The 21,007-nt window shown below is 45.8% G+C and overlaps 2 long non-coding RNA genes across 2 annotated transcripts; both read right to left on the minus strand.

Moving 5' to 3' along the window:
* Window positions 1–2,939: 2,939 nt before the first annotated feature.
* Window positions 2,940–10,418, minus strand: Gm34403 (predicted gene, 34403). The gene is made up of 3 exons (NR_166137.1): window positions 10,053–10,418; window positions 8,285–8,356; window positions 2,940–3,568 (listed from the first exon to the last, which is right to left on the minus strand). It is a non-coding gene; the product is annotated as a predicted gene, 34403 (long non-coding RNA).
* Window positions 10,419–18,098: 7,680 nt separating this feature from the next.
* Gm17619 (predicted gene, 17619) lies at window positions 18,099–19,704 on the minus strand. The gene is made up of 2 exons (NR_157067.1): window positions 19,604–19,704; window positions 18,099–19,447 (listed from the first exon to the last, which is right to left on the minus strand). It is a non-coding gene; the product is annotated as a predicted gene, 17619 (long non-coding RNA).
* Between the last annotated feature and the right edge of the window lie 1,303 nt (window positions 19,705–21,007).

Genomic DNA, 21,007 nt, shown 5'->3' on the forward strand with positions numbered 1-21,007 from the left:
TGAAGTTCTTCTGAAAAAAGAAGGGCGGGAGCATGTTGAATGAAGAGAGTCTCTCTCTCTTTTTAAAAAATGCATGTGAGTTGCTAAACGGGCAAAACTTCAGCTCATTCACCAAAGGAGAGATAACACACCCTAAATCTTCTGTTTATTCAGAGCTGAAAACTGTCAGGGCTGAGCCAAACAGAAGAAAGAGTTCCTTCTAAATATAGCAACGTCATCTGACCCTCACTGGTCTTTGTACTCGGAGGGCTAAGGTATTAGGCACATGGCTTCTAGGCTGGCGCGTGTAATTCCTCTAGGGGAAGGAGACAGTTGGCCAGAGCAGATCTAAATGCTCAGCTTGTGTCTGTCCTGTTTGATCTGAGGAAACAGACTAGAATGTTGTTAAGATCATCCCACATGACCACTTGTCTTTCTGGTAAACTTTCCCACTGAGCACAGGAAATTATTCTTCCAATCCTTTGGGTTCCTCTGTGTGTGTGTCTGTGTGTCTGTGTGTCTCTGTGTGTGAGTGTGTGCTGTGTGTATGCAAGTGTGTGTATGTATATATGTGTGTGTATGTATGAATGTATGTGTGAGTATGTGTGTATATATGTGTTTGTGTGAGTATGGGTATGTATGTGTGAGTACGTGTATATGCATGTGTGTATTTGCGTATGTGTGTACTAGTGTGTATATATATGTGTGAGTATGTATGTATGTGTATATATGTGTGTTTGTGGGTGTGTGTGTACATATGTATATGTGTGTGTGAGTGTGTGTGTGTGTGTGTGTATGTGTAAAGTCCAGGGCAAGTGCTCAATGGTTGGACCCAGTTTTATTTTTATATCCTCTTAGACAGCAGTCAGTATTCAAGGCTCTCCAATTTTTTTTCATTGTTTTTCTTTTTCACTTCATTTTGTTTTTCTGAGACAGGGTTTCTCTGTGCAGCCCTGGCTGTCCTGGAACTTGATCTGTAGACCAGACTGCCTTCAAATCCAGAGTTCCACCTGGCTCTGCCTCCCTAGTGCTGGGACTAAAGGGGTGTACCACTACTACCCAGCTTCTTCTTTGTATGACACGGTCTCTCTACACAGCCCTGGTTGTCCTGGAGCTCGCTATGTAGACCTGCCTGCCTCTGTCATAATGCCCAGAGTGTTTTCTTCTACTTTAAAATTAGAGTTTATGTGCATGTCTATGTGTGTGCTCACATGAGTCCAGAGCCCTTGGAGACCAGATGCAACGGATACATTGGAGACTGGGCTTACAGGAGGCTGGGAGCCACCCAAGTGGGTGTTAGGAACCAAACTCCAGTCCTCTACAAGAGCAATCCTCCTGCCTCGTCTTCTCAAGTGCTGGGATTACAAGCTGTGTGCCACCACTTCCTGTTTAATGCAAAGCTGGAGATAGAACCCAAACCCAAGGCTTTCTACACTCTGAGCAAACCCTCCATCAGCTGAGATCCACCCAGTCCTGCCTGCTGCCTGCTTCTTTAGCTGTGAGGCCTCGCACTGGGGCTAATTCAGTTTCCTCTCTTATCATGGTCATCAGGAGCATGTCCCAAACAGCTCTGTTTCCATCCTCTGTGATGAATCTGCATTTATATCGTGTTTTGATTGGTTTGTTTTTTTTTAGAAGACTCTTTAGAAAGGTTGGACAGATGGCTTTGCGGGTAAAGGTACCCACCTCCAGGTCTGACCATCTGAGTTCAGTCTCTGCGTGCCACGTGTGTAGGAGAGAATTGACTCCTGTAAACTGTCCTGTGACCTCCACACTTGCACCATGGCACGTGCAATAAGTAAATAAATGTTTTTTTTTTTTTAATGAAGGAAGGTTCTTCACAGGAAAACATGCATGTATGCCCCGAAAGTTTTTACTGTGCAACTTTTTGATGTTTACTTTTAAAGAGTGTTTTAAGGTTTCAGTATTTTTGTTGTTATTATTATTATTATTATTGACAAATAAAAGATGAAGTGAACAGCAACTCTTATAATAGTTTTTCTATTTGCCAGAGGTAGATCTTTCCAGCCAAGTAGGGGTTTGCCAAACCTGGCTAGGATCTAAGGCTCCAGTGTAGGGGGGAAGGGGTGCGTGTGAGAGGTATGGGGGAGGGGGAGGAAGCAGCTGATGCCATTGAAAATGAGGAAAGCCCTGCCCAGGCTGTGTTCCCAGCCTTGCTCACAGTACCACACATTCATCTGGGGAAATTTTTACATTTGCCCTCTGAGCCCTGGAGGAGGGGGGAGGAAGAAGAGAAGGGGCGAGCAGGGGGAGGGTTGGCGGGGCGGGGGGGGGGGTGTCTGGGGGGGAGGAAGGGAAACCAGGAATGTCACACACTTCACAGAAGGAAGCAGAGGTATCAGCTGGCCACTGCAACATCAATTTAAAAGCATCAATAAATAATGGAGCCAGGCGTGCAGCAGACTGGCCACCAGAACCAGCTCTGCTTTTAGGATTCCAATGTTGCTGTTTGGAACTTGGCTGGCGGCTCCTCTGACCTGTCTCTGGACAAGGCCCGATGGTGAATGGCATCTGTTGATTAGTTTTAAACACTCTTTTCAGAATCTCTTCTTCTTGCCCCACCCCCCACCCCGGAAAAGATTTTAATACATTCCGAATTTCTTTTTACAATTCTAATGTATTTTAAAATTAGGATTATTCCTAAACCGCGTATTCTGTCTTTGTCTTTTGATTTATTTGTAGTTTTCACAGTGTCGGGATGGGACCCCGGGTTTTACACATGCTAAGCAAGTATTCCACCTCCGAGCTACATTCTGAGTTCCCAAACTATGCTTTTGTAGTCGTTGTTTGTTGCTTTAGTTTTGTTTTGAATCCGGGTCTCTCGTTGTTACTCAGGGTAGCCTCTTAGCTCTTGATATTTCTGCCTCAGTGCTGGGATTGTATGTATGTGTCATTCAGTGAATGTTTGCTTCCGGCAAAGAAAAGAGCTCCCCTCCCAGTTTAACCATGTTATGTTTTAATTCATTTTTGCACCAAGAAGCATCCACATGACACTGTAATAGATGATCAATCACTTCTAGATTCCTAATGTTACAAAACCATAACGTTTTCCCAGAAAGCTTCGTGTACCCTCTCTATAAAACTACCCTCCTGAGGCTGAATTTAAAACTAGAGCTGGTCCCTGTGACCTTCGAGTTAGCTGTTTCCGAGTGTCCCTTGCCAAATGATAAATCATAACTCTTTCAACTTCCCCAGAGGCTTCAACACAGAGAGAACAAAGTCCACCAGAGTTCCGAGGCTCTGTAAGGCACACTAAGAGGACTACTCCCCAAAACGTGTAATTCTCAGAGCAGTGGAAACTCTCTCCCAAATAGCGATGTCTTCCCCTGGGAGTACCGGGATTTGGGTAGGGGGAAAGATGTCAGGCCAAAAGCTGCCTTGGGCAAACACGGGTCACCATTGCAGGAGTTGCCTGGCGTCTTTGGGGGTTTAACGCCCTTCATCGCAGAACTGAGCCGGGAGTGTTGAGTGACTAAGAAGTAAGCAGCCCGGGTTTCAAAGCTGCGGACGCTGGAGCGCATTTCCAAGGCTTGTCTGCTGTAAGGATGGCACCGTCCTCCTCTTAGATCTGTCTCAAGAGAATTGTATGTTTTACTTTATAAAACATACAGTATGTCAAAAAGGCAAATGGTCCCCCAAACAGTGCTTATGAAATACCCCCAACCACCAGGCTTTTTTTTTTTCTTTAGACGGGGTCTTACTCTTATGGCTCAGGCTAGCTTTGAAATCCCTATGTAGCCCAAGCTGGCTTTGAACCCCAAATTCACCTACCTTAGTTTCCTGAGAACTGGGATTACAAGCATTCGCTCCTATCTCCTTCCATTTTGAAACAGGCTCTCCCTACAGACAGACCTTCAAGCTCAGCCCTGTCTCTGCCTGCAGGAGGCTGCACCCTCTAGCTTCTACCCACTTTTCAGAAACTCCATGGATACGGGGGGGGGGGGGGGGGGGGCTCACAGGTAGCTCAGGAGTACAGCTCCCCACAGTACACTGTATTTAGGATATTTCAACCAAGTTCCATGTTTTCTAAGATTGGGATTTGCCCCTTCCTGTATTTCCAGTCTTCCCCAACTAAATCTTTCACGAGGCATGTGGAACTTTTTTTTTTTCTTTTCTCCCCCACCCCCCACCCCAGATCTCATTACGGATGGTTGTGAGCCACCATGTGGTTGCTGGGATTTGAACTCAGGACCTCTGGAAGAGTATCAGTGCTCTTAACCGCTGAGCCATCTCTCCAGCCCAGTATGCAGAATTTTAAATGTCCAGAAAATTGTAGCTCCTTTTTTCTTTATGTAGTCAACAGGAAGGAGGAGGAAGAGGAAGAAGAAGAGGAAGAGGAGGAGGAAGAGGAGGAGGAGGAGGAGGAGAGCAGCAGCAGCAACAAGAACAACAACCCATGGACTAGGCATGGAATAGGAAGTAAGCATTCAGCCTTAGACACAGTGAAATGCATCTGGTCTCGGCTGGATGTGCTGCCTCAGGCCTGGGTGATCCTGGAACTCCAGGGTCTTGAGGTAGGAGGATCTGAGCAAGTTCAAAGCCAGCCTGGTGTACATAGCAAGAGCCCAGGCTGTTCTGGCCTAGATAGTGGCACCCTGTCTTTAGGGACAAAACAGTTCGGTCTCACAGAAATGATTTAAACTAGAATTCCTTAAACTTTCTATAGTTTCTGTAGAACATTCTATTTAGGGGCATAAATCAGTGGTTAGCAGAGCATACGGTAGCATGCTAGAGAGCTCGGGTTTGGTCTCCAGCATTACAAAAACAGAATCAAAGGAAACACGACACACGCAGACCTCGTTGTGTGGTAGTTTCATTTATGTAAGTATGTATTATACATATTCATGTTACACACATGAGTAAATACATATAAATATATATCACACATATATATACATGCATACACAGATACAACTATATAATACACATATATGCATTCACACATACACATGCACATATACAATGCATACAAAATTTATATGCTTAAATGGACAATTCAGGGAAGTTACTAAGAAAGCTGACTTGGAATCCGACACACTAAAAGCACCACCATTTTGAGTGTGAAACCATACAATTTCATTGATTTCTGTTCTTTAATTACGTAAGAAGATCGTTGAGGCCTGGAGAAGCTGTGTATCTTACCCTGGGATCTTTGAGACTTCCCCTCTGGTCATGCCATATAATTTTGCCCTTAACCTCAAGAGTTTCTGTGTCCTTATCGGTAGGTAAGACAGACTCTCAGGGATCGGGGATCTGGAGGCAGTGAAATGTGCAGGCTTTTGAAAGAGCAAGGTTTGGAGCAAAGAGAAGGAACATTTAAAAGTACATGAGGCTGGTGGAGACTCCAACTTGTGACCAGGGGATCACTCTGCTTGGGCTCTGGACAGCTTTTAAGTGTCTTTCACCAAAAGGCTAAGCTATGGGGGGTGGGGTTTCCTTCTCCGTGGACTCTGCACATTTTCCACCAGCCCCCAATCTCAGAAGAATAGGCTTGAACCCCTTCCTTCCACCCAATACCCCCAACTGCCAGCATCCTGCCTCCTCTAGTCTCCTCCTGCCTCCTCCTGCCTCCTCCAACCTCCTCTAGTCTCCTCCTGCCTCCTCCAACCTCCTCCTGCCTCCTCTTGCCTCCAGTCTCCTCCTGCCTCCTCTAGCCTCCTCTAGTCTCCTCCTGCCTCCTCCAGTCTCCTCCTGCCTCCTCTAGCCTCCTCTAGTCTCCTCCTGCCTCCTCCAGTCTCCTCTAGTCTCCTCCTGCCTCCTCTAGCCTCCTCTAGTCTCCTCCTGCCTCCTCCAGCCTCCTCCAGTCTCCTCCTGCCTCCATGGCTCCATTTCTCATTGCTCTGGGTATGGCCAGAGTGCGGCTGTTGTGCGTTTTGGAATTTCCTCTCCACTCCTTGTCATTTCAGGCTGTGTTTGAGTTAATGATTTATCCAGAGAGGGTTATTAAAATTGACTTCAGTCTCCGAAGAAAGGAGAGTCTGTCAAACCTACATCTTAAGACTAATTGGATACATTTTGCATGAATTGTGATTAATGCAAGGTAATTTCAGAGGATGGTTTATGCTAATTAATAAATCAATCACATTTGGCTCATCTCTGAAGAGATAACTCTACAAGAGTATTACAAACCTGCTCAGCACCAGGTCAGTGTTTGAGGTAGTTCTAATGGAAAGAATAAATATTATAATTCAGAAATGGTACCTAAGGTAGATCCTCTAAAAAAAAAAATCACAAGCTCAAGAAGGGAAACCAAGGGGGCTGGTGAGATGGCTCAGTGGGTAAGAGCACCCGACTGCTCTTCCGAAGGTCCAGAGTTCAAATCCCAGCAACCACATGGTGGCTCACAACCATCCGTAACAAGATCTGACGCCCTCTTCTGGAGTGTCTGAAGACAGCTACAGTGTATTTACATATGATCAATAAATAAATCTTAAAAAAAAAAGAAAAGAAAAGAAAAAAAATCAACCAAAAAAAAAAAAAAAAAAAAAAAAAAGAAGGGAAACCAAGTACAAGCTGCTTTTCTAACATATTCTTGCATCTTGGTTGACTTTACATCTACAACAAAGCTCTTGTTGCTAGGCAGGCCTGGGTGAGGTTGGAGCACTTCTCCACAAGCCACCAACAGAACCTAAGGAACAGATGAAAGCCACAGATCACTTGGAACAAAAACTGACAGGTGTGGTGGCGCACGCCTTTAATCCCAGCACTTGGGAGGCTGAGGCAGGCGGATTTCTGAGTTCAAGGTCAGCCTGGTCTACAGAGTGAGTTCCAGGACAGCCACAGCTATACAGAAAAACCCTGTCTTTTAAAAAAAAGCAACAACAGCAACAATAACAACAACAAAACTCTTAAAATGTGATCCGAGGGATGGCAAGATGGCTCAGAGGGCGAAGGCGCTTGGCACCAAGTCTGAAGACTTGTGTTCGGTAGAAGGCCAAGCTGACTCCTCCAACCTCCCCACCCACAGTGACACACAAGTGTCCTCATATACATGTCACGTGTACCCACACTACTAATGAATACAAAACATAGCAAAACAACTGATCTGAGAGGTTACAAATTGCATCCAAGTCCCAGAATGCTTAGAAAGCAAATGCAGGTGAAATGCAGGTGAAACAGGTCCCTTCCACGACCAAGTTCTAGGGAGTCAAAGACCACCATAATCACAGCTTCTACAGAGAGCAATGGCTTGTGCTTCTCCTGTCAGACTAGGAGGGACACACACCGTTCAACAGAAAGCAAGCAGAGTTCCTCGCTATCTAAACGGAGGGGTAGTCTAACTCAGGAAATGCACCCTTACAGACTGCCAGGACCAAGACAGCAGATGAGCAGAGCCGAGAGCATCTCACTGAAATCTCAGGCAGATTAATTAAACTCAACCCAGTTAAATAAGGGCCGCTTTCAGTTTTCGGCTCCGCATATTAGAAAAGCTTCTTCAGAGAAGAACAGGTATTTATCATGTCCAAAATACAAAAGAAGGGTAGAGCCTGGAGCCGGGCCCTTCTAGGGCGTCAGGACCTCACAAAACAATTGGAGAACAATCATGTCTTTTAGAATGTATGTATCAATGATGTCAGACCCAGGACCTTGTCCACAAATTCCTTCCATACTTCAGAAGGGTCCCAGTTAAAGTATGACCGGGAGGGAAATCCGTGTGTTGCCTGTGGTTGGGGGCTGTGGGAGAGAGGACAGATAGCTTCGTAAGAGTGAGGAGCGAGAAGGCTGGGCAGACACTCTCAGCGGGACCTGGCTCTTCCCCTCAGTTTCTCTTCACAGTGTTCACAGCCAATCAGGTGTGTGGGCGAACTGAGGTTTAGTTAAATAATTTTGGTGGGGGTGTGTGTTGGGGGAGACTAAGAAAAAGAAAAGGGGGAAAAATCTTAAAAATATTTTTAAAAGAATTTGTAGAGGCTATATTGGTTTTCTTTTCTTTTCTTTTCTTTTTTTTTTTTTTTTTTTGAGACAGGGTTTCTCTGTGTAGCCCTGGCTAACCTAACCTAGGGATCACTCTGTAGACCAGGCTGGCCTCGAACTCAGAAATCCGCCTGCCTCTGCCTCCCAAGTGCTAGGATTAAAGGCATGTGCCACCACTGCCCGACCAGCATAGGGTTTCTTTATGGCTTTGCCAATACTCTTTAATTTGGGTCGATCCTTTGCTCCTGCCCCTCCCCCATCCCCTTGTCCTACTTTCCAGTTAAATCTTGTTATGGGACAGGTGAGGTACTGAGGAGTTAAGAGCCCTTGCTGCTCTTCCAGAGGACTCAGTTTGGTTTCTAGCACCTACCTTGGGTGCTCCACAACTGCCTGGGACTCCAGCTCCAGGGATCTGATGCCCTCTTCTGTCCTCTTCAGACACCTGAACTCAATTACACAAACCTCAGATAAACATGCACATTTTTGGTTGTTTGTTTGTTTTGTCTTTTGTTTTTTAAGACAGGGTAGCCCTAGCTCTGAACTCACTATGTAGACTGGGTTGGTCTATGAACTCAGATCTACCTAACTCTGCCTCCTACAGCATGCCCCACCAAGTCTAGCATTTGTACATACAGTTAAAAATATGTATTAAAGAGACTGGTAAGGTGACTCAGTGATTAAAAGCACTTGCTGCTCTTCCAGAAGTCCTGGGTTCGATTCCGTCTATAACTCCAGTTCCGGTGAATCAGGCGCCCCTCTCTGTCCTTTGTGAGCACTGCATGAGCATGGTGCACATACACAAGCAGACAAAACACATATATAAAATCTAAAAATTTTTTGTTTTGTTTTGTTTTTCGAGACAGGGTTTCTCTGTGTAGTCCTGGCTGTCCTGGAACTCACTCTGTAGACCAGGCTGGCCTCGAACTCAGAAATCCACCTGCCTCTGCCTCTCAAGTGCTGGGATTAAAGGCGTATGCCACCATCGCCCAGATAATCTAAAATATTTAATAAAAAGTTCACCCACCCCCCCTAGCATCCCTTTTTCCTTTTATTTGTAAGCTTTATATTATTCTTGTTGTTAATATTATTCAGAGAGAGAAAAAGAGAGATAGAGAGAACATCGTATTATGTAGCTCTGAGTGTGAACTCATTAGTGTAGCTGTCTGTGAGTCTGTTTTGGAAATGAACCAGCCTTGATTTTTTTGTTTGTTTGTTTGTTTGTTTGTTTTCGAGACAGGGTTTCTCTGTATAGCCCTGGCTGTCCTGGAACTCACTTTGTAGAACAGGCTGGCCTCGAACCCAGAAATCTATCTGCCTCTGCCTCCCAAGTACTAGGATTAAAGGCGTGTGCCATCACTGCCCGGCGAACCAGCCTTGAGTAAGGGCATACTGTGTAGTATTGAGTACCGCCATGATTTTCTGCAGAGGATGGTAAAGATTAATGCATACATTGATCAAGAAGGTAAAAAGTCGGGTTTTGTTTGTGTTTGAGACATGGTCTCTCTAGGTAGCCCTGGCTGGTTTATAATTCTCTTTCTAGACCAGCCTGCCTTTGAACTCACCGAGCTTGCTCTGCCTAGGCCTCCTGTGTGCTGGGATTGAAGGCATGTGCCCCCGCCCCTGCTCTCCTTTTTCATTTTGAAATTAAGTTTATTGATTGACTGTTTGTGTATGTGTGTGGGAGCTGGTGTGGAAGTGAAAGGATAGCTTGTAGGAGTTGCCTTCCACCATGTGGGAGCCAGGGATTGAACTCTGGTCTTCCCGCTTGGCAGTTTGCACCTTCAGGCACGGAGCCACTTTCCTGGCTGGCCTCTGTTATTGTTTTTAGTCTTGCCAACAATCTTTCTTAATTTCACTAGACTTCTCAAAAAACAGTGATTGCTTTTCTCGGTCAAAAGTATTGGCCAGCTATGTCACAACCTTTAGATTTCAAGTTGATAAATCCTTTCCTTCTATTTATAGCTTCTATATAATAGGCCTGTTTCTATGGCTTGGACGCCTACCAAAGGGAACACCCATTGGGGTGAGGGGGCGGGGAGGGGAGAGGATGGGAGGGAAAGGGGTGGGGAAGGTGGGGATAGGGGTAGAGGTGGGTGGGGGGGAGGAACAATACTAGCTAGAAGTTACTTTACAATCACCTTCACAAGCGTCCTTCGTGTTTACACGAGGGACATATCCAGGTCCGACGTGAATAATTAAAAACACGAAGGAAGGAACGTCTCACGGTCCCCGGGTGCGCTCGGCTCGCATTCCTCACAGGGGTCCAGGACGCAGGAACCGGGACCCGGGATGCTGAGGAGGAGCAGGAGGAGGAGGAGGAGCAGGAGGAGGAGGAGGAGCAGGAGGAGGAGGAGTCGATGTCGGATGGGTCCGGTTCTTCTCCTTTTTCTGCACTTTTTAGTCCCACACCCAAAGGTTTGCCCCAGTGTGCAAGGATGTTACGCTGCAACGCGCAGCCGCAGCACAGCATGCAAACGGTGTGGAGGGAGGGGACGGCTGGGAGAGTAGTGAGAGAGGTGGGGGAGGGAGGCGGGCGCCACGTGATTTTCTGGAAGGAACCTTTCTGGCTTCTTTATTTCGATATGGCAGTAAACTAATTTCCTCTCTCAGAACGAGTTGGGTGAGTGGAGGAACTAAGACGGGTTCCTCCTGAAAGGATTGCTTTTGAATTTTGTGATGGAATTTAAGCCTTTGACTTCCTTCCTTGCTCTGAAGAATCGCTCCGGTTCAAATCAAAAGATTTGTTTCTTTTTCCATCCAAGAAACGCTGTCTAGCTGGGATTTCCCTTTCTAAAGAAAAAAGGACTCCAAAGTGTTGTGTTTGTTTGTTTGGTTGGTTGGTTTTGTTGTTTGGTTTTCTTTTTCTTTCCTTTTCTTTTTTTCTTTTGTTATCCAGCAAAACAGGTGTGGAGTAATAGCCAGACCACTGTAGACAGCCAGAACTGGGAGGCATCCTGAGCTACATAACAGAGCTTAAAGACAGCCTGGGCTATCTGAGCCCTGGTCATAGACAAGCGAGTGTTCAACGGTCTAGAATGGAGACAGCCTAGCTCCTGCTGTCCAACACACCTCTCTTCTAGGCTCATTCACAGAAATAAAGTCCCTTCTAGGAGACTGAGGACAACTGGTTTGGGGCTCACATTCTTTTCTTGACTTATACAGAGCCAATTGTGGCAGCCAAACTCTTTGGAGGCAGGAGGCTCAGAAGTTCAAGGTCATCTTCTGCTACATAGTGAATTTCAAGTCTGTTTGGATTACATGACACACTGTCTCAATAAGTAATTAAATACATGTGTATCACCTAACACATGCAAGCATGCAAGCCAGTGTTGTAGTTCCGGGTTTGTCTGGCCTGGACTCTCTTGCTTCATTAAATGTAACTATTTTCTATTTTGCAACAGGGATGTAGGTTTGTGGTGGGCAGTGCCCCTGCCCCACCTTGCCTCAAAATACCAACAAGTCTGGGTCGGCATTGTGGTGTTTGACCAGGTCCTTAGCTTGTACAACAGAGATGGCTACACTGCAAACTGTGCTGTCTTCCTTCTCAGCATTTAAGGGCAGCATGTTCTATCTCAAATGTTAAATGTGGATTAAAGAAGTAGAGCTCTGCCCTATCTCACACTTTTGTTGTTCTGTTAGATCTTTTTGCTTTTCAAGTGACAGGTTTCAAGAATAGGTTTCTTTCTTTGGACGGGATGTTTTATTAAACTATGAGCCAGGGTTGTTTGGTCAAAAGGTGTCTTGATTAAATGATTTTGAAAGGAAGAAAAAGATTTGAATGAGCGTCAAGAGATCTCATATTTTGTATCATTTTCATTCATAAGAGAGGTGGGTAAGAGGGGACAAGTTGGTCGTCTTTTCGGTTTTGTTTGTTTTTTGTTTTTTTGAGATAGGGTTTCTTTGTAAAGCCCTGGCTATCCTGGAACTCACTCTGTAGACCAGGCTGGCCTTGAACTCAGAAATCCACCTGCCTCTGCCTCCCAAATGCTGGGATTAAAGGTGTGTGCCACCACCACCACTGGGCTTGGTGGTCTTTTCTATTTTCTCTCTTCTTTTCTTTTTTCTACACAGAGTTTCTCTGTATCCGTGGCTGTCCTGGAACTCACTCAGCAGACCAGGCTGTCCTGGAACCCAAGAGATCTGCCTCTGAAGTGCTAGGATTAAAGAAAGGTGTGTGCTGCCACCATGCCTGGCTGGGGTCTTTTCCTAAATTATTTTTTTACTACTAACCTGGGTCCATTCCTAGAACCACATAAACCAGGCACAGTAGAGCACATCTGTAACTCCAGTGTTCAGGAGATAGAGGCAGGGTATCTAGCAGCTACATAGTAAGTTCAAGGCCAGCCTGTGCTACATGAGACTCTGATGGTAAAATAGGAAATAATCAATTAATCACTAAATCTATACACTTATGCACATATGTGTATATACACATATATTGTTGTTTATTATTTATTACTAAAATGTAATTTCTGGCCAGGTAGTGGTGACACATGCCTTTAATCCCAGCACTTGGAAGGCAGAGGACAGGACTCAGATCATCAGGCCTATCTGCAAGCCCCCTTATCAGCTGAGCCATCTCACTGGACCTCAGGGTTCATGAATTATTATTATTTTTCTAAGTCCTTGGTGGTTTGTGTTTGAGGGAGGCCTGCATGTCACGGTGCTCATGTAGGTGTCAGAGGACGACAGCCTTCTAGATTTGATCCTCTCCTTCTAGAGATCAAACCCAGGTTTGGTTCCCAGCACCCACAGTGAGCTGGCCTCATAACCTACTATAATTCCAGCTCCAGGGGACCCAATGCCCTTTTCTGAACTCCGTGAGTATTAGGCACACAGATGGGGCGTGTACACACAAAATAGTCATGTACATAAAATAAAGACTAGTAACTATTTAAATATATATATGTAAAAAGAGGCTGGAAATGTAGCTTACTGGCCGACTACCCCCGTAGCGTGTACGACGAGGCGTTCAGTCCTCAGTACCACAAAAATCCACCCAAGCTAGAAAAACAGTGTTTGAGTGAGAATAGTAATTTTAAAATTTCTTCTTGAGGGCCAGTAAGATGTCTCAGCAGGTAAGTTTGCCTCAGGAACCGGATAATCCTCAAAAGTCACTTAAAAGCCGGCCGTGGTGGTACACGCCTTTAATCTTAGCACTCGGGAGGCAGAGACAGGTGGATTTCTGAGTTCGAGGCCAGCCTGGTGTATACGTGGGCATGAGGGTGGGGTGGGAAGATAGACCTACGAAATTGCCTTCTTACTCCCACATCTGGGCTATATCACGTTCATATACAAGCACAAACACTAATAATACATTATTAAAAATGCTTGGTGAGTGCATGACGTAGCCCGCATCACCTTCCTCCTTTGTAGTCATAATCCGTGGGGAAACTGAGATCACTGAATAATTCAGACTCAAGATCACCTTTTGGGATGCTGTGTATCCATGGGACAGCAGCCTGGCTTCATTTGCCAGTGTCCTCAAGCAGCGTTGGACAGCGTTTGGCCTCAGGCATCCCTGGAGTGTGGCATGTAGTTGGTGTCTCTCCAAACCCCCCAAAAAATATCTCCTTTATCCATCCAAGTGATTGGGATAATTCCTTGAAAAGCTGGGGCATGCGTTTTTTACTGTCATGAATTGCTCATACATTTTAAAGTCTCTCTAGGTCTGGGGTGTATAACTTCGCAGTGGGTGAGGCCCTGGCCTGGCTTCCACACACTGTAAAACATAGAAATACAGATGTTGGGCTGGCGAGATGGCTCAGCAGGTAAGAGCACTGACTGCTCTTCCAAAGGTCCTGAGTTCAAATCCCAGCATCCACATGGTGGCTCACAACCACCCGTAATGAGATATGATGCTCTCTTCTGGAGAGTCTGAAGACAGTTACAGTGTACTTATTTATAATAATAAATAAATCTTTGGGCTGGAGCGAGTGGGGTCGACTGGGGCAAGCAGAGGTCCAAAATTCAATTCCCAATAACCGCATGAAGGCTCACAACTACAGCTACAGTGCACTCAATACATAAAATAAATAAATAAATCTTTAAAAAAACACACAGATGTTTTGTTGATGTGGAGTCAGAGTTTGCTGAGAGGTTTTAATATGGATTTGAGCATGGGGGGTTAGTGACAACTGATCTGTGTTTTTGGGCTGAACAGACAGCTGCACTGAGCCAGGCGTGGTGGCAGGTATCTGGGAGCCCAGCACCCAGGAGCTGGACTCTGGAGGAACAAGAGTAGGCCACCTGAGACCCTCTCTCAAAAAACAGCGGGGCTACCTTCTGAGTGCTGCCAGTGAGGTTGTCAAGAACTGAGAGCAAAGCTGGGCGTGGTGGCGCACGCCTTTAATCCCAGCACTCAGGAGGCAGAGGCAGGCGGATTTCTGAGTTCGAGGCCAGCCTGCTCTACAGAGTGAGTTCCAGGACAGCCAGAGCTATACAGAGAAACCCTGTCTCAGAAAAAAACAAACAAACAAACAAACAAACAAACAAACAGAACTGAGAGCAAATGAATGCAAGGTGTGGGGGGCGAGGCGTGAGGGGGAAGTGGGCGTGGCCTCGTCGGAGCAGGCGCTCAATGCTCTCACCCCAGGACCAGTTTCACTGCTGTGGGCTGTTGTAAACCAGGCCCTGGTGCCCTTCATCTGGGAGTCTGAAGTCCACTTTAGCATGGAGAACCGTATTCTGAAGTAGGGGCATGATTAGAGCTGCCCAGGAGACCTTTGCTCTCTGCCTCCCCTGAACTACCTCATTAAAGTTTTTCAGATTTGGAGCCTGAACCCTTGAGTCTGGGGAGCTGGCTTTAGTCTCTTCTCTTCTCTTCTCTTCTCTTCTCTTCTCTTCTCTTCTCTTCTCTTCTCTTCTCTTCTCTTCTCTTCTCTTCTCTTCTCTTCTCTGCTGTGTGACTTTGAATAACCTCCTTGACCGCTTGGGGGCTTTCATTTTCTCAGCTGTAAAACGAAGCTCGTGGGGCTTTTGGAGTCCCTGTAGTTTTTAATTATATTTTATTTTTTCCTCTATGGGTATTTTGTCTGCATGCGTGTATGTGTGCCATGTTGCTCTCAGAGGTCAAAAGAGGGCAGGGATGCTCTGCAGTCAGAGTTACGAATGGTGATGAACTACCATGTACGCGGTAGGATTTGAACCTGCCCCCCTGCAGGAGCAACAAATACCATTTTGTTTTGTTTTGTTTGAGACAGGTGCCATTATGCCTGGCTGTAACAAGTGTTTGATCTATCTATCTATCTATCTATCTATCTATCTATCTATCTATCTATCTATCTATCACAAGTATTCTTAACCACCGAGTCATCCCTCCAGCTCAGTTCTTGTAATATTTTTCAAAAATTACTTTATTTTTAATTTTTTTATTATGTGTATATGGGGATGGGCCTGTGCACATGAGGGCAGTGCCCTCAGAGACCAGGAGAGAGAGAGACAGAGACAGAGAGACACAGAGAGAGATCCCTTCGACTTACTTCTACTTTATTCCTATAAGCCAGAGAATCTCAAGGACCTGGAGCTGGGCTGGCGGTCCTCTTGTCTACTCTCCCCACAACACTGAAGTTGGAGTCCCCATCTGACTTTTTAACATGGGAACTGGGGATTTGAACTCAGGTTCTCAAGTTTGTGTTTGCTCACTGAGACAGCTTGCTGCTGTTGGCTTTTTGAGATAGGGTTTAGCTGTGTAGACCAGGCTGGCTTCAATCTTGTGCCTCCAGAGTGCTAGGATTACAGGCAGGTGCCACCACACCCAACCTGCCCTGGGGCTGTCTTAATTCAGTCTAATCAAGATTGCAATCACCATAAGAGTAGTGATATTTGTGCAATACTGATTATTTCAGGTTATGGACTTTGGACCCAAAATTCATACCTTGAAATCTCACCTCCAAGGTGGTGGAATTTGCCTTTGGAAGGCAACAGGTCAAAAGAGTACGGTCCTCCTGAAAGGGTTTAGTGCTCCCTTATAAGAAGACAGTGTTCATGCTGACCCCTCCCTTCAATCCCAGCACTTGCGGAGGTAGAGGCAGAAGAACCAGGACTGGGACACTATACTGAGGCCTGCCTGGGTTACATGAGACCCTATCTCAAGTAGACAAGGATGGCGAGGGGAAGGAGGAGGGAGGAGGAACAGAGGGGAGAGCAGGCCTACAGAGCTAACTTGCTCTCTTTCTAACCCCTGGACACACAAGATGTCAGCTGGCTGCAACCCGGAAGAGGGTCCTCAAAGGCCCTCCCATGCTGACCTTGTGTTTCTAGCTTCATGGTGGTGATAAATAAAATGCTTGTTAAAGGAGCTTCTCGGGCTATGGTGACATATCGGTTTGACCCAAGGCAGGACACTTTATGTCTCAAATACTTTCCCACTTCCCGGTCACTCCCGGTACTCAGCAAGGTGAATTTAGTCTGGAAGTAGACCCTGCCCAATGTAATAAAGCAGGGTCACTTTGAAAGGCAGCATGCGCCCTTGAAAGCCCCCCTTTCCCTTCCCCACTCCTCCCTCCCTCTTTCCTCCCTCCTCTCAGTCCAGACTTTATACAACAACACCCAGAGACTCCTAGAGACAATGGGAAATGAATAAAATAATGGCTGCAGATTAGTAGACATATTAAAAATATATAAGGGGTTGGAGAGATGGTTGAGTCACTAGTTAAGAGTACCGGATGCTCTTGTAGAGGATCCAGGTTGGGCTCCCAGCACCCATATAGGAGCTTACACCGATCTGTAGTGCTGGTTCTAGGGGATCTAACATCTCATCTGGCCTCTCTTATTTGAGGGTCTCCTGAAGCCAAGGCTAGCCTACAACTTCACATGTATCTGGGGAGGACCTTGAACTCCCGACCTTCCCCCTTTTGGTGGGGGTAGTGCTGGAGATGGAACCCAGGGTTTCACGCACGCACACAAGTGGATTACTCTACTCACTGAGTACACTCCCCAGCCCCTTGATTACTGTGAATCAGGAAAGAGAATGCCTACAACACACTGACTGTTTGGCTTTCCGTCCTCTCCGTGTTACCTCCAAAGAGAAATGCAGACACGGATTTCAAGGAAATTAGCAGTTTGGTGTGGTTGGAGGTAAAATCTGCACTCAGCGCTAATGCATGAAGCCTTCTCTTCCAGCTCTTAGGAGGGCCTCCGTGAGCCTCTCCAAGGAGAGAAGTGTCTAGCAGATCTAAGATTTAATTATGTGCTGCATGATAAACAGCTGGCTCCTCCAGTAGAGAAGAGCGAGCGCCTTTTTAACTCTTTTCTTTCAAATATCAGGATTTCTTTACAAAGCCAAATGACTAGGGTTCGGGGGTGTTTTCTGTATAGACAAGAGCACGCGAGGGCTGGAGAGATGGCTCAGCAACTAACAGTGCTGACTGCTCCTCCGAAAGGTCCTGAGTTCAAATCCCAGCAACCACACGGTGGCTCACAGCCACCTGTAATGAGATCTGACACCCTCCTCTGGTGCATCTGAAATCAGCTACAGTGTACTTATGTATAATAATAAATAAATCCTTTTTTTTAAAAAAAAAAAAAAAACCACGCTAAACAATCCTGATTCTCGGGAAACAGTTGACATTCAGTCAAAACAAACAAGCAAATAATCAATCAATCAATCAATCAATCAGTCTGTTGCTGAAAGTTGTCTGCTGTCATCACTCCACAGTACACACACACACACACCCCACAAAAACACCACACACAAAAATCACAAATAATAAGTCCATAATTCAAGACAGGTGTCACAGGCCCTGTATCATACTAATACAGAAGTATGTCTGTATTAGTTGTGCACAAACACTCCTAACCCCAAGCACTTGAGAGGCAGAAGAGGACGAATCAGGAGTTCAAGGGTAGCCCTAGCTTTTTTTTTTTGTTTTTTGTTTTTTGTTTTTTGTTTTTCGAGACAGGGTTTCTCTGTGTAGTCGTGGCTGCCCTGGAACTCACTCTGTAAACCAGGCTGGCCTGGAACTCAGAAATCCGCCTGCCTCTGCCTCCCGAGTGCTGGGATTAAAGGCGTGTGCCACCACGCCCGGTTCTAGTCCTAGCTTTATAGCAAGTTTGTGGCAACCAGAAAATCACACACACACACACACACACACACACACACACACACACACACACACACAGAGAGAGAGAGAGAGAGAGAGAGAGAGAGAGAGAGAGAGAGCAAATTGAATGAAGTAAGGTCATGCAGGAGGACTACAGCTTTATCTGTCACTGAATCTAATAAGACAGAATTATTCAGGGGCAATTAACAGGTAAGCTGTTGTATAAGTACATGCTTCAAATAACCTCAGGCTCTCCAGAAGTGGGGACAGCAAACAGCAAACCAGGGACTCTTTGCATCTCCTTTCAGGTTTTGCTCAGCTTAGATGGTATTTAAACACCCTAAACAGAGTGGCTAGCATTTTTAATGGGAGCTTACAGGGCAGCCCCAGTTTCTGGCTTTCCTTGATAAAAGGTAAGCCACAGAGTCCAAATGCCAATGGCCTTGAAGGGCGCTGGGGTAGAAGAACAGCCTGTCCGGGCACTGCCACACCCCGCCTGCTAGACAAGGGCACACCTGGCTGTTTGGCCCCTGTAGGTTTTTATATTTCACCACACTGTTTCTAGCTTGTGCACTGCAGGTCTCTCTGCGGCAGGCTATTCCTGTCCTTCAGAGAAGTTGGCCTGTCCTCCCTTCTAGTTTTTAAGACCTGATAACTTGTACTTTGTTCTTTGTGCTCTGAAACCAGGCAGGGGTAGAGAGGTCTCTACTGTAAGTAAGTTGGTGGCCGCCAGGGACATTGAAATCCTGGCTCTCGAGCACATGGGGTGGGGGCAGGGAAGAGTGGCAGCCAGGAACAGCCGGGGATTAGGGAACAACAGAAATGCAGGTACTTAAAACATTTTTATGTTCTTTTTTTTGGGGGGGGTGGAATCTTGATTCTACTGCTTTTATTATTATCATTATTTTTTAAGTTGCCCTCTTCTAAGTATAATTAGACACCAGGACCTATTTTGCTGCTGTCAGAACTGCAGCCGTTTTCGAAATGGCAGATTCCCTCTTAGATAAACACATTGCCTAGTTTCCTGAATAAACGAAACATGATCACAACCAACCGCCCAGCTTCTCGCACGCCTCGAAGGTGTCCCGAACGGCCTTGTGGTATTCTCTTCTGCAACAGTAGGTGTTGGTACCAGTGTCTGCTTTTTTCCTATGGCAAAGCTAGCAAACTCTGAGCTCCTAGGAAGAATACAGCGGCCCCTCCCACTATTATTTAGTTGCATTGTAGGCTAGCCTCATGCTCTGCATTTTAATTTAAATGGGGCTGCACTGGAAAAAATGCAAATCCCCTCTATTCAAATCCAAAAGAAAATAAATGGATTTTTTATGGCCTAAAGGATCCATTCATTAGGAAATCATTTATCTTTTCAGGAAACACGGCTTATAGATCCTGTAAGCTGGAGTGCCGTCTTTATTTTCTTCATTTCTCTCCCTTCTTTGATCCGTTTGCTCGTTCTTTCAAACCTCTCCGCCGAGAGGGGCAGCTTCTATCTGGCAGAATAAGAATGTAATTAATATCGTCGTCGAACAGAAAGCCAAACTTGTCTAAAGGCTTGGCCATGCTCACAGGAAAAACACAATAACAAACAGACCTAAAATTTGGGAAGGCGATTTCCCGTTTTCTTTTCACAACAAAAAGACAGATACCTGGCTTTCCCAGTGCAACCGGACAGTAGAGGTGGAAGAAGAGAAGGTGTGGGTTTAACAGGCTACCTCTTTCTTCCATGGTGTGGTGGTGTGACCGGCAGGAGAGTGGGAGGGACGGTAGACTTCCTGGCTAAGGTTGTTTACTGTTGAGGGTTTGGCATTTGTAAGCCAGACTGGGTTTTTACTGAGCACTGTCCTATGCTTGTCTCTTGATTAAAGAATGCACTTTGGAAGCACAGCGTGGAGAGGGTTCCCTAGCACACAAAACAGCCAGGGTACACCAGGCTACATACCTCCCTCCTTGCTGGCCTCAAGAGTATCCTCATAAATATGTACATGTGTGTATGCATGTATGTATACATATAGACATACGTATGTAGTATATATATATATAATATATTATATAATTTAAAAAAAGATTTAATTTTTAATCTGGGCATGGTGGTTTATGCATTTAATCTCAGCAGAGGCAGAGGCAGAGTCAGGAAGATCTCTGTGTTGAGGCCAGCCTGGGCTACAGAGTGAGTTCCAGCCTGGGCTACACAAAGAAACCCTGTCTTGAAAAGCCAAAAAAAAAAGATTTAATTTTAAACATTATTATTATTTATTTCAGTGTATGGATGGATGGATGTGCATATGTGCGCTCGCTCATGCACATGAAGCCATGGCCTAAGTGTGCAGAGTTTGGGGTTCACGTAATCAGACTTACACGTCCTGCCTTTACTCACAGAGTAACTTGCTACAGATCTGGCCCTATTTTTCTTTTTCTTCTTTTCTATCTTAAGACCGGGTCTCATTATGTGGCTCTGGCATGCTTCAGCCTCCCAAGAGCTGGGATTAAAAGGCATGTGTCACCACACCCAGCCTTTTCTTTTTCAAGATTGAGTTTTATCTATTTAACTTGCCCAGATCCAGAAACATGGTCCAGTGGTAGAGTCCGCTTTTCCAGAGGACCGACTGTGAGTCCCAGCACCTATGTTGCTGGTCATAATTACCTATAACTCAAATCATACGTGTGTATGTATGTGTGTGTGACCAAGTGCAGGTTCCCTTAAAGGTCAGAAGAGGGCGTCAGGTCTCCCGTAGCTGGAGCTCCAGTCGGTTGTGAGCCATCAGACCTGAGTGCCGGGGACAGAACCCCGATCTCAGAAGAGCAACAAGTGTTCCTACCGGCAGAGCCATTTCTCCACACCCCTGCCTCCCTTTGGTCTTTTGAGACCTGTTTAGCTGTCCTCCAACTCCAGGCAGCCTTCCTTTCCCAGCCTCCTTCGCGCTAGGATTCCAGGCATGCGGTATCGTGGCTGGCATCCTTCCACTGACCTGAAGAGTCGCGGCTAGTACCTGCTGCTGGCTTCTGTATTTTTCTGACATTTGCCTTTCTCCATCAGAGTACATTTTAAAAAT

Source organism: Mus musculus, chromosome 2, assembly GCF_000001635.26.
Source record: "Mus musculus strain C57BL/6J chromosome 2, GRCm38.p6 C57BL/6J".
NCBI lineage: Eukaryota > Metazoa > Chordata > Mammalia > Rodentia > Muridae > Mus > Mus musculus.